Here is a 15,039-nt window from a genome sequence, read left to right as displayed (position 1 = left end):
CCTCTCCTCAATCATCGGAGTAGCTCTGAGGTTGTCCACAGCACAGGAGCTGCTGCTGCAACAAAGGCCTCCCAGGTAAAAGCAGAGCTTGTGGCAGACCAAAGTAGATATCTTTCCATTGTCCATGCATGCGGTGAGATGTCCTGAAAGAACGAGCACCTGTCACAACATGGCCCATGAGATGAGGAGGTGGGGAGAAGCAAAACATGAGCTGGAAGGAATGGGAGGTGGCCACAGAGAGAAGAAACCAAATTGGTGCCCATCACATCTGCGCAGCCTGGTTGTGGGGTATGATGGTCAGAGGTTTATTCCCTCCACTGTCCAAAATACTACCGAGTCAAATGGTGTTCACTTTCAATAAGGTTTTATTTAGAGAGTAAAGAGTGGAGAGCAGAGATGCACTTTGCATGAGAAAATCCTATGTTCACACACGTGCACACACACAGCCCCATAGAGCTGCTTGCCCAGCCCTGGTGACAAGGTGGTAGGAGAAAAACTCCTGAAGAGTGTGCATGGAACAGGCATGTAAAGAGGGAAAGAGCTGAGATTCCCAGGGCAGACAGGGAGAGACAGGGGTCTGGGAAGAGGCAGGAAGGGAATGTCAGGACTCATGGAGAAGATAAAGAGAGCAATTGGCATGCTCCCACCTCTGACAACCCCAGTGAGAGCAACACCATGATGACAACCATAGAATCCTAGAATGGTCTGTGCTGTAAGGGACCTTAAAGATCATCTAGTTCCTACGTGCCCTGCCACAGGCAGGGACACCTTCCACTTGACCAGGTTGCTCACAGCCTCATCCAAGTTGGCCTTGAACACTTCCAGGGACAGTGCAGCCACTACTCTGGGCAACCCGTTCCAGTGCCTTATCACCCTCACAGTAAAGAATTTCTTCTTAACATCTAATTTAAATCTGTCCTCTTTCAGTTTAAAACGGTCACCCCTTGTCCTATCCCTACAACCGCTGATAAAGGGTCCCTCCCCATCTTTCCTGTAGTCCCTCTTTAACTACTGGAAGGCCACTGTAAGTTCCCCCCTGAGTCTTCTCTTCTCCAGGATGAACACCCTCAGCTCTCTCAGCCTGTCCTCACAAGGGAGGTACTGCAGGTCCCTGATCATCTTCGTGGCCTCCTCTGCACCTGCTTGAGCAGGTCTGTGTCCTTCTGATGTTGAGGGCCCCAGAGCTGGACACCAGTCCTGATGGTGGGGTCTCACCAGAGAGGAGTAGAGGGGGAGAATCCCCTCCCTTGACCTGCTGGCAACGCTTCTCTTGGTGCAGCCCAGGGTATGGTTGGCTTTCTGGGCTGCCAGCACACATTGCTGGCTCACAGTCAGTTTTCCAGCCACTACTACCCACAAGTCCTTCTCTGAAGGGCTGCTTTCAATCCACTCCTCTCCCAGCCTGGATTTGTGCAGTACCTTGCCCTTGGCCTCGTTGAACTTCTCGAGGTTTGCATATGGCCACCTCTCCAGCCCGTCCAGATCCTTCTGGATGGCATCCCTTCCCTCCAGTGTGTCTAGCACACCACACAGCTCGGTACATCGGAGGGTGCATCGATCCCACTGTCCATGTCACCAACAAAGATGTTAAACAGCGCCTGTCCCAGCATCGACCCCTGAGGAATGTCACTTGTCACTGCTCTCCACTTGGACATAGAGCTGTTGACTGCAAGTCTTCGAGTGTGACTATCCAGCCAATTTCTTATCCATCAAGTGGTTCGTCCATCAAATCCATGTCGCTCCAACTTCGAGACAAGGATGTCATGTGGAACAGTGGCAAATGCTTTGTACAAGTGCAGGTAGATGATGTCAATTGCTCTTCCCTTATCCACGAGCACTGCAGCCCCATCTTAGAAGGCCCCCAGATTTGTCAGTCACAATTTTCCCTTAGTGAACTCACGTTGGCTGTCACAAATCACCTTCTTATTTTCCATGTGCCCTGGGGTAGCTTCCAGCATGATTTGGTCCATGACACTAAAGGGCACAGAAGTGAGACTGACTGGCCTGCACTTCCGCGGGTCTTCTTTTATTTCCTTTTTAAAAATGGGGTTATGTTTCCCCTTTTCCAGACAGTGGGAACTTCGCCGGACTGTCATGAGTTTTCAAATATGATGGATAGTGACTTAGTCGCTTCATCTGCCACTTCCATCAGGACCCGCAGGTGCATCTCAGCAAGTCTCACATACTTGTGCACCTTCAGGTTCCTTACATGATCTTGAACCCGATTTTCTTCTACAGTGGGTGGTTCTTCATTCTCCCTACCCGCCCTTTTGCCTTCTGTGACTTCAGTGGTGTGACTGGAGCCCTTGCCAGTGAAGAAGGAGGCAAAGAAGTTCTTGAGTATCTCTGCCTTCTTGATATCCTGGGCAACCAGGTCTCCTGTTTCCCTTCATAAAGGGCCCACAGTTTCCCTAGTCTTCCTTCTATAACCGATGTAGCTGTAAGAGCTTTAGTTGTTAGCATTGATATCCCTGGCCAGATTTAATTCTATCAGGGCTTTGGCCTTCCTAACCTTATCCCTGCCTACGCAGACACTTTCTCTGTAACCCTCCCAGGCTACCCAACCTTGCTTCTACACTCTGTAGGATTCCTTTTTGTGTCCAAAAGCTCCTTGTTCTTCCACGCAGCCTCCTGCTGTTCTTACCTGACTTCCTCCTTGTTGGGATGCATCTCCCCTGAGCTTGGAGGAGGTGATCGTCAAATATCAACCAGCTTTCTTGGGCTCCTCTTCTCTCCAGGGCTTTATCCCATGTTACCTTACCGAGCAGATCCCCGAGGAGGTCAAAGGCTGCTCTCCTGAAGTCCAGGGTACTGAGCTTGCTGCGCATCCTCCTTCCTGCCCTAAGGATCTTGAGTTCCACCATCTATTGGTCACTGCAGCCAAGGCTGCCCTTAATCTTCACACTCCCCATCAGCCCCTCCTTGTTGGTGAGAACAAGGTCCAGCATAGCCCCTCTCCTTGATGGTTCCTCTATCACTTGGAAAAGGAATTTATCATCAGTGTATTCCAAGAACCTGTTGAATTGCTTATGAACTGCAGTGTTTTACCTCAAACAGATATCAGTGTGGTTGAAGTCTCCCATGAGGACCAGGGCTAGTGAATGTGAGGCTGCTCCTATCTGTCTATAGACAGCCTCATCCGGTGGTCTCCCTGGTCGAGTGGTGTGTAGCAGATCTCTATAATAATGTCTCCTGTCCCTGACTTACCTTTAATATATATTAAAAATATTAATATATATTAGTGATATTCCTACATGGCTGGTTAATGCTAGAAAAAGCTGAAAAAAATTCTGGAGAAGTACTAATAGGAGTGTTTTGGTTCCCCATGGATGTTCAACATACTGAAGAGTTATTATAATGAGGGAGTAAATAGCTGACACATAGAAGAAGGTGGTGAAGGTGCCGTTCTCTGCTTCCTTAACTGAAAAACTCTTGGAGTAGGAACAGGAAAAAGTGTAATTGTTAATTAAACTAAGCCCCCCGCATCCACTTGGTCACTCCCCTCCGGTGGGATGGAGGAGAGAATCAGAAGGGTAAAAATAAGAAAACTAATGGCTTGAGAAAAAGGCAGTTTAATAGGTAAAGTAAAAGCTGCACATGCAAGTAAAGCAAAACAAGGAATTCATTCGCCACTTCCCATCGGAAGACAGGTGTTCACCACCTCTGAGAAGGCTGGGCTCCATCACACATAGCAATACGTAGGAAGACAAACACCATAACTCCGAATGTCCCTCTCTTCCTTCATCTTCCCCTAGCTTTATTGCTGAGCATGACATCATATGCTATGGAATACCTCTCTGGTCAGTTGGGGTCAGCTGTCCTGCCTGTGTCCCTTCCCAGATCCTTGTGCACCCTCAGTCTGCTCACTACTGGGGTGGGGTGAGGAGCAGAAAAGACCTTGGTGCTGTGTAATCACTGCTCAGCAGTAAAGAAAACGCCTGTGTAATCAACACGGTTTTCAGCACAAATCTAACCAGAGCCCCATACTAGCTACTAGGAAGAAAATTAACTCTATCCCAGTGTTTTGCCAATTGACGGGGTTAACACAAAGGACACAGGCACCAAGCTAAAGAAATAGCCTTATTTTACTTTAGTTTAAAGCAGCAGAAAGAACAAGCAAGGTAACACACCTAGTCATTACTACATAAAGATGGCTATAGTGATTAAGAAAGATCCATCACCAATTGCCCTCCTACTTTACCATCCCCCCGACCCGTGCATCAGCTGGGGAGCCCCGTCCCAGCGAAGGGTCGCAGAGCCTTTCCCGGCAGCTGGGAAGTCCCACGCAGGGCGTCCGCTCGTAGGGGAGGTCTGCGTCTGTGCTGGGAGAGGGCCCGGCTTTTGTACAGTTTAACAAACAAGTCTAAACAAAACGCACAGGAGATATCTGGTAGATTGACATGCCTCACTCAGGTGTGTCTGGATCTGGCCAGGATCTGGGCACGTCTGAGGAGTTTCTGTTTTTCTCTACATTTGGGATTTATAGTTACTTCCTATTGTTTACTTATAGTTCCCAGGGATTGTTCCCAGGGTTGCATTTCATGCTGATCAGATGCTGGTTGCTTCATGATGCTGATAAGATGCTGGTTGCTGGTCGGGGAATTCACTCAGAAGTCAACTTTGGTTTGAGGCCGATTGTTTGGGCCTTTTTTTGTTTCACCCAGCCAAAACCAGCACAGGTAGCTTCTCCGGTGTGTCCAGTGAACACAGGCACAGAGCTGACACTAGTTCTTCAGGTCTCTGGCAGGAGGCCTGGCTGTGCAAGGACACTGCTGCACACCCCATCCCGCGCACTCACACTGTTCACCGGTGTTTTCATCTGCCGGACAATTTCTTGGGCACATTCTTGAGATCAGCTTTGGAACAAGACCTGCGCCCTCGGGCAGTGCCCCGAGAAGATCACCTTTCTTCTTGGAAACGCTGTTGTGGAGGCCAGCTCTGTCCCAGAGGTGCCTTCTGCCTGTCCCTGCCTGCGGTCACAGAGCTCCCACCCGGCAGGACGGGGACCAAGCTGCCAGAGCACGCAGACCTTTTACCAAACCAAACAGGTCAGAAGGAGAGTGTGGAAGTGAAAAGAGAACAGCTTTGGAAGACCAGTTGGTCTCTGGCAATCCTGCCACGATGGGACTCTTCCCCTCCAACTCTCCACATAGGAGTTGTTCCTGCAGCTCTGAAAGGGTCTTGGAGGAAGGATCTCAGAAAAAAAAAAAAAAAAGTTACTGCAGGGCCCTTTATTTTGTTCAAACACACAGAGAGCACAGCTCCTCATTTACAGAGCCACTCGGTCAGAAAAGCAAAGCAGACAGTGAATTGGGAAGGGGATGACAACATCATTACAAGTCAGATACCAACAAGAACAAAAGAAAATGCAGATGATGGGCTGGGCCTGTAATGAGTTGCATTGTAACTGTTGTGCAAAAGAAGATGAAGAGTTTATTGCTGTTTAAAAGCATCAGGTCATCTATTTCCTCAGTGCATCTTTGAGCTCCTGGTTCCTCATGCTGTAGGTGAGGGGGTTCACTGCTGGAGGCAGCACCGAGTACAGAAATGACACCACCAGGTCCAGGGATGGGGAGGAGATGGATGGGGGTTTCAGGTAGGCAGAGATGGCAGTGCTGATAAACAGGGAGAGCACGGCCAGGTGAGGGAGGCACGTGGAGAAGGCTTTGTGCCGTCGCTGCTCAGAGGGGATCCTCAGCACGGTCCTGAAGATCTGCACGTAGGAAAAAAGAATAACTATAAACCACCCAAATGCTATAGAGACACCAGCCACAAAAAGTCCAACTTCCTTGAGGTAGTCAGAGTCTGAGGAGAGCTTGAGGATCTGGGGGATTTCACAGAAGAACTGGTCCAGAACATTGTCATTGGCAGAGCGGTTGTGAGAATGTGTTGGCAGCGTGCGGGAGAGAATTGAGCAGCCCAGTGCCCCAGGCAGCTGCTGCCATGTGGACACAAGCTCTGCTGCCCAGGAGGGTCCCGTAGTGCAGGGGTTGGCAATGGCAACGTAGCGGTCATAGGACATGACGGTGAGAAGGGAATATTCTGATGATATCAAAAATAGAAACAGAATTACTTGGGCAGCACATCCCGGCTGGGAGATGTCCCTGTTGTCCCAGAGGGAATTGGCCGTGGCTTTGGGCAGAGTGGTGGAGATGGAGCCCAGGTTTCTGCAAATGCCAGGAGGAGGAACTGGGTGATGGAGCTGCTGTTGGACATTTGTTCACTCTGCGGATGGAGGATGGTTGAAAGAGAAGAAGACATAAGCAAGTTAGGGCAGACTTATTTTACTCAACCCTATTCTATTTCCCCCCAAATCCTCCAGAAGTTATTTCTCTTTCTTTGAGGGAACTTCCTTTCATTCCTTTTCGTGAGGTCAGGTTTGTGCTGCTGCTGAGGACGCTTTCTCTGAAGGGGCAGAAATCCTTAACTTTCATATTGCTCTCAGCCTGAACACGGGAGCCCTGAAGGACAAACTAACTCCCTGTGTCCTAGCGCAGAGCCAGGAGGGCTGGTCTGCCCACGAGTGACCTGCTGGTCACCACAGAGGTACCCTGTGCTCACACATCCCTCCATTGGGGGATGCTATCACTAAAAACTGTGCTTGGAAGCATCCAGTTTTCAAGTCCATTTCTCCAAACTGTTCTCTCTTTCCTTGCACAGCTGAGCAGGGGGGGATGCAGAGGCGTGTCCCGACTCTCTGCTGTCTTTAGCTGCCACAGCCAGGAGCCTTTTCTCTGTCCCCATGTCACCTCCTTGTCAGTGCTCACAGCCCCCATCCCACTCGCTGTGTGCTCAGCTCTGCCCTGAAGACCAAGGGGCATCTCCCTGTTCGCAGGTCCTAATGAGTAGGTCAGACAAGCACTTGATGTCTCTCCTTCCCCCCACAGCTTCTCCCCACAGCGCCGTGGGGAGCTCCCCGGGCAGGCTGAGTGCTGACCCTGGCAGGAGGCAGAGTCCCTGCCCCAGCACACAGCCCCCTGGGGTGCAGTTCAACGCATGAGGCGCTGGTTGGATGGTCGCATCCAGAGGGTAGTGGTCAATGGCCAGTGGTCCAGATGGATATCAGCGACGAGTGATGACCCTCAGGAGTCCGTGTTGGGAGCAGCACTGTTTAATATCTTAGTCAGTGACATAGATGGTGGGATCAAGTTAACCATCAGCAAGTTTGCAAACACCACCAAGCTGAGTGGTGCAGCTGATACACCTGAGGGATGGCATGCCATCCAGAGGGACCTGGACAAATGAATCCCTGAGAGTCCATGTGAAACTCGTGAGGTTCAACAAGACCAATTGCAAGGTTGTGCACATGGGTCGGAGCAATCCCCAGTATCGATACAAACTGGAGGATGAATGGACTGAGAGCAGCCATGCTGAGATGCGCTTGGGAGTACTGGTGGATGAAAAGCTGCGAGCAGTGAGGTTTGCTCCTCGTCATTGTCTCAATGTTTACTCTGTCAGGTCTGTGTCCTGGTACATTTTGGTGTCTGATTTCCCCATTTTTCATTGGTTTCCCGATTGCCATTTCCTGCCCTGACACCACAGTCCATGCACAAGCCACAGGATGATGGTGCCCATCAGCCCCAATTGCATTCCGCTGCCCTGGGGAATCTCCGATCCCACCAGAGCCCCTGGTAAATATTCCCCTGCAGTCAACCCCGCTGAAGAGATGAAATCATAGAATCCTAGAATCATGTTGGTTGGCAAAGACCCTTGAGGTCATCCTGAAGATAATCACATGCAGTGGTGGGAGGGAAAACTTCCTAATGTAAAAGTGGGTGATACATCAGTGCATGCCTGGAGAGCTGAAGCCACAGTCAAGAGGTAACGAACACAAAGCCCCACAAAGCCTGGCCACACTTGTCGGGGGATGGGGGCAGGTCTGGTGCCCGTGTGCTGCCTTCCTGGCCTGTGGTGGGGCTGAGGGGGCCCCAGAGAGAGGGGCATGAGCTGGGGGTCTGGGAAGGCGCATGGGCCCAGCATGGGGCTCTGACATCTCCTGTCAAGTCAGGACTGTCGAGTCCAAGGGAGAGGGACCCACTGCCCTTCCCAGCGCGGGGCAGAGGATCCAGGGGTCCGGGCTGCCTGTCCATGTTCTCTTGCCCCGACACCAAATTGTCCTCTTTGGGGGACAGTGCTCACTGGAGCCCTGGTAAGGACCTGTTCCCTGCTGTGCCTCCAAAACACCAGCTGCCCCAAGGGCTGACACCGTCTGCGCCTTCCCTTCTCCCAGCCTCATGGCGGGGATGCTCCAGTTTGCCCGAATCCGCCCTTCCCTGGGGGCACATGCTGGGTGGGAAGAGGATCTCCTTTACGGAGACACTCCAGGTGTCCGGGCTCCTTCAGTCCGTCAGCTCACCGATGTGGTGCAACCAGAGAGGACCGAGGCATCTGGGTGATGGCAGAGGAGAGGGGATATGGACACAGACATGGACGCACACAAACAAGCAGAGCGTAGCATTGCTGAAGGGGTTTATTGATCGTTAGAGGGAAATGGCCCAGGGCTCACAGGGGAACAGGTGGGGTCATCCAGGGATGATCATCTCCTCATGCCACTGGAGGGAGACAGGTCCAGACTGCCACCAGCATCTTCAGTCCTGAAAGATAGAGCCCAAAGATAGTGTCCTCTGGAACCTAAGAGGTTCTTGTCCCCACCATCGGTCTCTGAAGAGTCCTGGGGAAGGAGGAGGGCATTGGAGCCCTCATTCTACCCAGGAGAGGAAGTGGCTCTCCTGAGACCCATATGGCACCCAGAGCCCCTTGCCCAGTGAGTCATTACCCCGGGATGCCCTTAAATCTCCCATAGCCCTGCCCAGCCCTCACGGTGACCCTGGGGGTCAGTATGGCACCGGAGCTCCTGCCTGGCCGGCACGGTGAGCCTCTGGGTCCGTAGAGCCCCACGGAGTGCCAGGAAAGGCATGGGGTCAGCTCTGTCCAGCTCAGCCTGGGACGTGGATCAGGGCGAGTCCCCTCTGTTTCCCTCTCCCATACCCAAGGTCTGCCCACCCCTGAGGGCCCAGGGGTCCCCTGGGGTCCAGGCTCCTTTGTGGGGCTGGAGATGTCCCGATGTTGCTCACCTAGACTTCAACAGCTGCAGCCAGGCGTTTCTGGCGCACAAATTCCATCAGCTTGTCATCCATAAGGGGCTGTGGAGAAAGAGATGGTTAGGGACATGCTTGGTGGCACTGGGGTGTACTGGGAGGCGGGTGAGATCAATGGGGTCCTTGGGGAAGGTGCCTCTGGGGACACATGGGGTACGTGAGTTTGTATGGTGGTGCGCAAAAAGCAGTGGGGGTCCTGGGGAAGGCGTTCTCCTGCGTGCGTGACTGTGCAGTGGGGCTTTCTGGGGTGTACTGGGTTGTAATGGGATGGATGGGAATGCAATGGAGCCTCAGGGAGCAGGGGCTTCCCTGGGAAAACACTGGGGTGCAAGGGTGTTTTCTGGGGTTGTACTGGGCTACACTGGGGTGCACTGGGATGTCCTGGAGTGTCATGTCCATGGAGGGGAGGGTCTGGGTCCAACAGAACTCATGGTGCCCACCTCAGCTCTCTTCACTTTCCCGAATTTGAGAAACTGCACCTGTAGAGAGACCATGAGACCTCACTGGTCACTGTGATGTCCCCAGTCCCAGCAAGGGATGGGAGAACAAAATTGTCCTCCTGTTGTCCAGACCGTGCGCCCTCTAAGTCCACCACACTACTTACCTCTCTCTCATAATTTTCACCTTCTTTCACGAATGCCTAGGGAAGAAGAGGAAAGATGTTATCTAGATTGGACCTTGGAGGGGCGGTGGGTGGGTCACAGGTGTACCCCCATCCACCCAGGCTGGGGAGAGAGACAAGGATAGCAAGGGGAATACTGGGCCTCTAAAGAGGGTGGGGATGGAGGCGAACCAAAGGTAGGGCACTGGGCAGAATTATCAGACTTCAAGAGACTGGGCTGGGGGTGTTGATGTGACAGGACTGCATGGGATGCAAATGTGGGGAAATGATTACAAATGGAAGGGACATAGGGTCTTCAAGCGTGGTAGTTGGTGGGGACAGAAGGAAGAGGATTACAGAGGACCAAACTGATGTGATTAGGAGAGTGTCTGGGAGTGGGGGGTTCAAGGAAGAGGATATGGGGACACTACCACAGTGGAAAGGATGTAAGGCAAAGGACTGAGGGGAGAGATGGAAAGAAAGGTAGTGGGAGCAGCAAAAGGGAGGGATTTGTTGACCCTTGGTTGGACGAGGAGGATATCCTTTGGAGAGATGTCTGAGGGGAAAGAAAGGATGGGATGGGGATGTGCAAAAGAGAGAGAGATGGGGGCACCAAGTACAAGAAAATGGTCTGGGCCCTCAGAGGATTTTGTAGTGGACCCTCTCAGGGAATGGAGAGGACTGGTCATTCAGTGAAGAACACGGGTTCCGAACACAAAAAGATTAACTGCGGGGAAGTAGGGGAACAGATGTAATTGTGGGAGGGACAAAGCTGAATGCCCAGGGCTGGAGGTGCAAAAGAGCATGGAGGAGCCCCTGGGTGGGAAAGGGAAAAGCCAAAGCCAGGGGGTTCGTGCTCACCACTACAATTCTGTTCCTGCAGCCCAGACCCATTCCCACCCATGAGCCCCTCCTCGTGGTATTGGGGACTCACCTGAGCATCTTCTGGAGTGCACAGCAGGATGGTGAAGAGCAGGGCCACGCTGAGCATTGCGACCTTCATCTTCCTCTGTGGTGCGGTGAGTGTTGGGTGAAGATGGAGAAGGTGAGGGGCAGATTTATTCCATCCATGACTCCTCCTTTTTCCTCCCGAGAGCCCCCAGGGCAAAGCCAGGCTTGGCAGAGACACCAGCCCTGGCAACAAGCCCAGCCCAGGCACAGAGTCACCCCCGCCTCCGGCACGGATCCAGGACACCTTCCTCAGCATCAGTCCAGCTTCCTGCACGGGGCAGCTGCTCATGGATGGGCCCTGGCATCTGGGGGTTGTTAGGGAGAGCACACAGAGCACCCCTAACAGCCTGAACACCCTACGGTGATGCCCCACTCTTCCAACATTAAACCATCATCCAGCTTCCTCCCACAGCCAGATCTCTGCATCTTCCAGTGCCCCTCACCTCTCATCACTGCCATCTGCCAGTGCTGCCCACCTCCCAGGGCAATCTTTCTCTCCAGGACTCCACCAGAGGTGATGCCAGCCTCAAATTAGGAGACTCGCAGAGTGATCTTGAACTGTTTTCCATCCCCTTGGGTAAAGCTGGGGCTGGGACTGACCCCTATTCTCAGAGCACCAGGGACCAAGGATTAGGGAACTCTGGAAAGTGGGAGGACAGCTGGGCACATGGGAACAGCAAGGTGACTGGGATCTTCAGTCACTGGAGGCACTGGGGAGCACTTGTGAGTACTGGGCACTGGGAGACAAGGCTTTGGCTTGGGGGCAGTGCTGGGGTGGTCACGGTGCCCAGCTCCAGCCCACCCCATCCCCTTTGCACTGCGGGCTTCAAACGGATCCAGCCTGCAGCCACGGCCTCCCCAGGGCGGAGAGCAGAAGGGAATATCCCCTGCCCCTGCCCCTGCCCCTGCCCCTGCCCCTGCCCGCGGCCACCGTGCCCTCCCAGACAGCCTGGGTCCCACTCTGCAGAGCTGTCCCCGGACGGTGGGTGCCGGTGACTCTGTGCCTCTGGCTCCAGCCCCGTCCTGGCTGGGACTCGGACACAGCTCACCCGAGGGCCTTGACCCCACCGAGTGTCCCTTCAATGCTCTCATCCTTGGCCCAGGCCAGCTCTGTCCCCGAGCAGGATGTGGCCGTCCAGAGGGACTCGATGAAGTGGGTGCTTGTCCCCGGGCAGCCACTCAGAGCTAATTGCAGGGACAGAGCCGCCCTGGCGAGAGGAGGGAGGTTTGTCCCCGCAGCATCTCTGATAAGCCGTGTTTGCCCCGAGCCTGTGGCACAAGGAGCCCGTTCAGACAGCTTGGGGCTTGCTGACAGAACAGAACTTAGAGCTGCCCGGGTGATGGGGCTGCCTCCCCAGGGCCACCGCGTCCCTTTCCCTCTCCCCACCTCGCCTGCCCTGCAGCTATCCCGGCCTTTCCAGGGTGGTTTCCTTTGCAGCACCCCCGGCCCAAGCATCACCGTCCTGGTGGCGCTGGGCAGTGTCCTCTGGCCAGGCTCGGGCAGGGGCAGGGGGGGCTTGTACACGAGGGGTTCATTACTCCACGCTGAGTGGGGAGAGCCGCTGGGTGAAGCTGCTGTCCTGGCTTGCACCAGCCCGGCACGACCTTTCCCATCCACCCGGCACCGGTGCGCTGGTTCTGTCTGGTGATGACACTCACCCGACCTGCCACCACCGCTCTCTTCGAGGATGCAGGTGCCTCAGGAAGCAAAGGAAAGAGCGGGGTCCCCTGTTAGCAGGGACATACCCATGATGGAGACAGGCAGAGTTGGATCAACAAGCTCAGGCAGCCCTGTTTTACCTCCCTGTAGATGCACACAGCTATCAGAAGAGACAGATTGCAGGGCAGATATTTATTTATTTCTGCATACCAAGAAGAGGGCATTTTTCCTGGTGGTGTGAGCTAGAACTGGAAGGAGATCGGGCCAGTAAGGTCAGTGTCGGGAGGTGCAGCATGTAATTATTTGTGTCTTTCAATTGCTGGCGGTCAGAAGTAACCGCAGGTAATGACCAGCAAATGCAGCGGCCGCACTGAGCGACAGCAGCACTGAAGGCATTGGGCTCGTTGCCTCTGCTGAGTGCCTGGGACATCCACTTTATGACAGCAGAGCCACGAACACTTTCTAAGGCTGGCGTGTTCCTCCGTAAGCTCATCCTCTGTTTGCTATGTGCCACAGTAATTCAAGCTGCCACGCTGTGCTTCCCAATCACCATTCACTTTCACAACCTTCCAGCAGTCCGTTTCACACGTCTGAAAGTAAAATAGTTCTCTGGTCTAGTCCTCTGCCTAGGAGGGTGTGAGGGTCATTTATTTTTGTGAGGCACAAGCTGGGAATCAAAGGCTGGTGGCAACAATCTGGTTCAGGTTTTGAAGTCAGTGGGAGGTTTGCCTGAGTTTCGGTGAATCCAAGGTGTCACTGGGTTTGTTCCCGTGGTGAGTCAGACTCCTGTCACGGCTTCAACGAAATAAAAGTACACTGATAAGTCTTTCACAAGATACGTAAATGGCTCAGATTCTTCTCTGACATTATATGTCATTTTAAATTACCTCTGGTTATATCTTTACAGGATATGAAACTATATATCTTTACGGGACACTAGCTATAAAGAAGAGATCTGTTGTGGATCAGCCTGTGAAAATAATTTAGGCAACTGACTTGAATATTTGCTTTGGAAATTGCCCAAAGAGCAAAATCCACGGGAAGATTTTCTTCTTGACTGCTTCTGCTTTGTGTGCCATATATTAGAGAGTTAAGTAACGGTGCTGAATTATTTATCATATTTAAATAAACTGTGATGTTATTTGTTTTCTGAACTTACTTTGAAAAGAATTGATGAATTGTATGCACTGTCATTACTGAGGGTTTATTGACTTGGGAGAGGTCAAGGCCGCCTTTGAGATAAGTGCAAATCAGGTGAATGGCATTTGATAGCCACTTAACATTAAAGGTGCTATTCAGGACAATCCCACCTACTGGTTGTATCACATCTATATGGACACGCTCCTTTCTTTTGTGACAGTAGCATATTCAAAAAATAAAATGTCATGAGTTTGCTGGTTTGAGAATGAGGCATCTTTGTTTTTGACAATGAGATGCATCTCCCCTGCTGCGTTGTAGGAAACCCAGGGATGGAGACAGGGAGGGAGACCAATGAAGGCAGCCAGGAAAGGGGAGGAGAAGGGATGGGGGCAGAGAGGGAGGGGGAGAGGCAGCTCTGCAGCACTGGCCGGCATGTCAGTGGGGACAGACAGACAGTGCGGGCCCTTTTTGCTACACATTTATGTCTTGCTTCCCATCTCTGAGAGCCCTCCAGTTCCAAGTGTCCCATAGTACCCGCAGAGTGTGAGGGGAAGGACGGGATTTGGCGGGGAGTCTCTGTCCTTCTCTACTATCTTTGGCTGGGACAGAGTTAACGGCAGAGTTGACCAGAGCGTGTTAGAGGGAACTAAGAATTTCTGTGATAGCTGTTTAACAGTTGCTGCTCATGATATTGAATTATCTGGGCTCAACATTAGTTTATCTGATCGGTGCAATGCTCCCTTTTCTTTTGTACATGTTAAAGGCTGGGTTTGGCTTTTGCATTTTGCTGTGCTCTGTAGTGCTTGGTGGTGTTTTGCCTGGGAGGTGTACTGTAAAAGCACAGGCCTTGAGCTTAATCTGGGATTGGACCTCTGCACTGATGCCATTACTCTGTGAATCATCGCATGGTGACAATTAACAATTACACTTTTTCCTGTTCCTACTCCAAGAGTTTTTCAGTTAAGGAAGCAGAGAACGGCACCTTCACCACCTTCTTCTATGTGTCAGCTATTTACTCCCTCATTATAATAACTCTTCAGTATGTTGAACATCCATGGGGAACCAAAACTACTCCTATTAGTACTTCTCCAGAATTTTTTTCAGCTTTTTCTAGCATTAACCAACCATGTAGGAATATCACTAATATATATTAATATTTCTAATATATATTAAAGGTAAGTCAGGGACAGGAGACATTATTATAGAGATCTGCTACACACCACTCGACCAGGGAGACCACCGGATGAGGCTGTCTATAGACAGATAGGAGCAGCCTCACATTCACTAGCCCTGGTCCTCATGGGACACTTCAACCACACTGATATCTGTTTGAGGGACAACACTGCAGTTCATAAGCAATTCAACAGGTTCTTGGAATACACTGATGATAAATTCCTTTTCCAAGTGATAGAGGAACCATCAAGGAGAGGGGCTATGCTGGACCTTGTTCTCACCAACAAGGAGGGGCTGATGGGGAGTGTGAAGATTAAGGGCAGCCTTGGCTGCAGTGACCAATAGATGGTGGAACTCCAGATCCTTAGGGCAGGAAGGAGGATGCGCAGCAAGCTCAGTACCCTGGACTTCAGGAG

The 15,039-nt window shown here is 52.0% G+C and overlaps 2 long non-coding RNA genes across 2 annotated transcripts in view; one reads left to right on the top strand and one right to left on the bottom strand.

Moving 5' to 3' along the window:
- LOC122154292 overlaps positions 1-15,039 on the top strand; it is a 74,537-nt gene that overhangs the window by 41,411 nt on the left and 18,087 nt on the right. The window lies entirely within an intron of this gene.
- LOC122154293 lies at positions 8,453-10,645 on the bottom strand. Its single transcript, XR_006166180.1, has 5 exons — positions 10,634-10,645; positions 9,703-9,738; positions 9,539-9,577; positions 9,075-9,143; positions 8,453-8,594 (listed from the first exon to the last, which is right to left on the bottom strand). It is a non-coding gene; the product is annotated as an uncharacterized LOC122154293 (long non-coding RNA).

Source organism: Tyto alba, unplaced genomic scaffold (genome assembly GCF_018691265.1).
Source record: "Tyto alba isolate M040663 unplaced genomic scaffold, T.alba_DEE_v4.0 Super-Scaffold_37, whole genome shotgun sequence".
NCBI classification, from domain to species: domain Eukaryota; kingdom Metazoa; phylum Chordata; class Aves; order Strigiformes; family Tytonidae; genus Tyto; species Tyto alba.
Note: the sequence above shows the minus strand (reverse complement) of the source record. Positions and strands in the feature narration are given on the sequence as shown.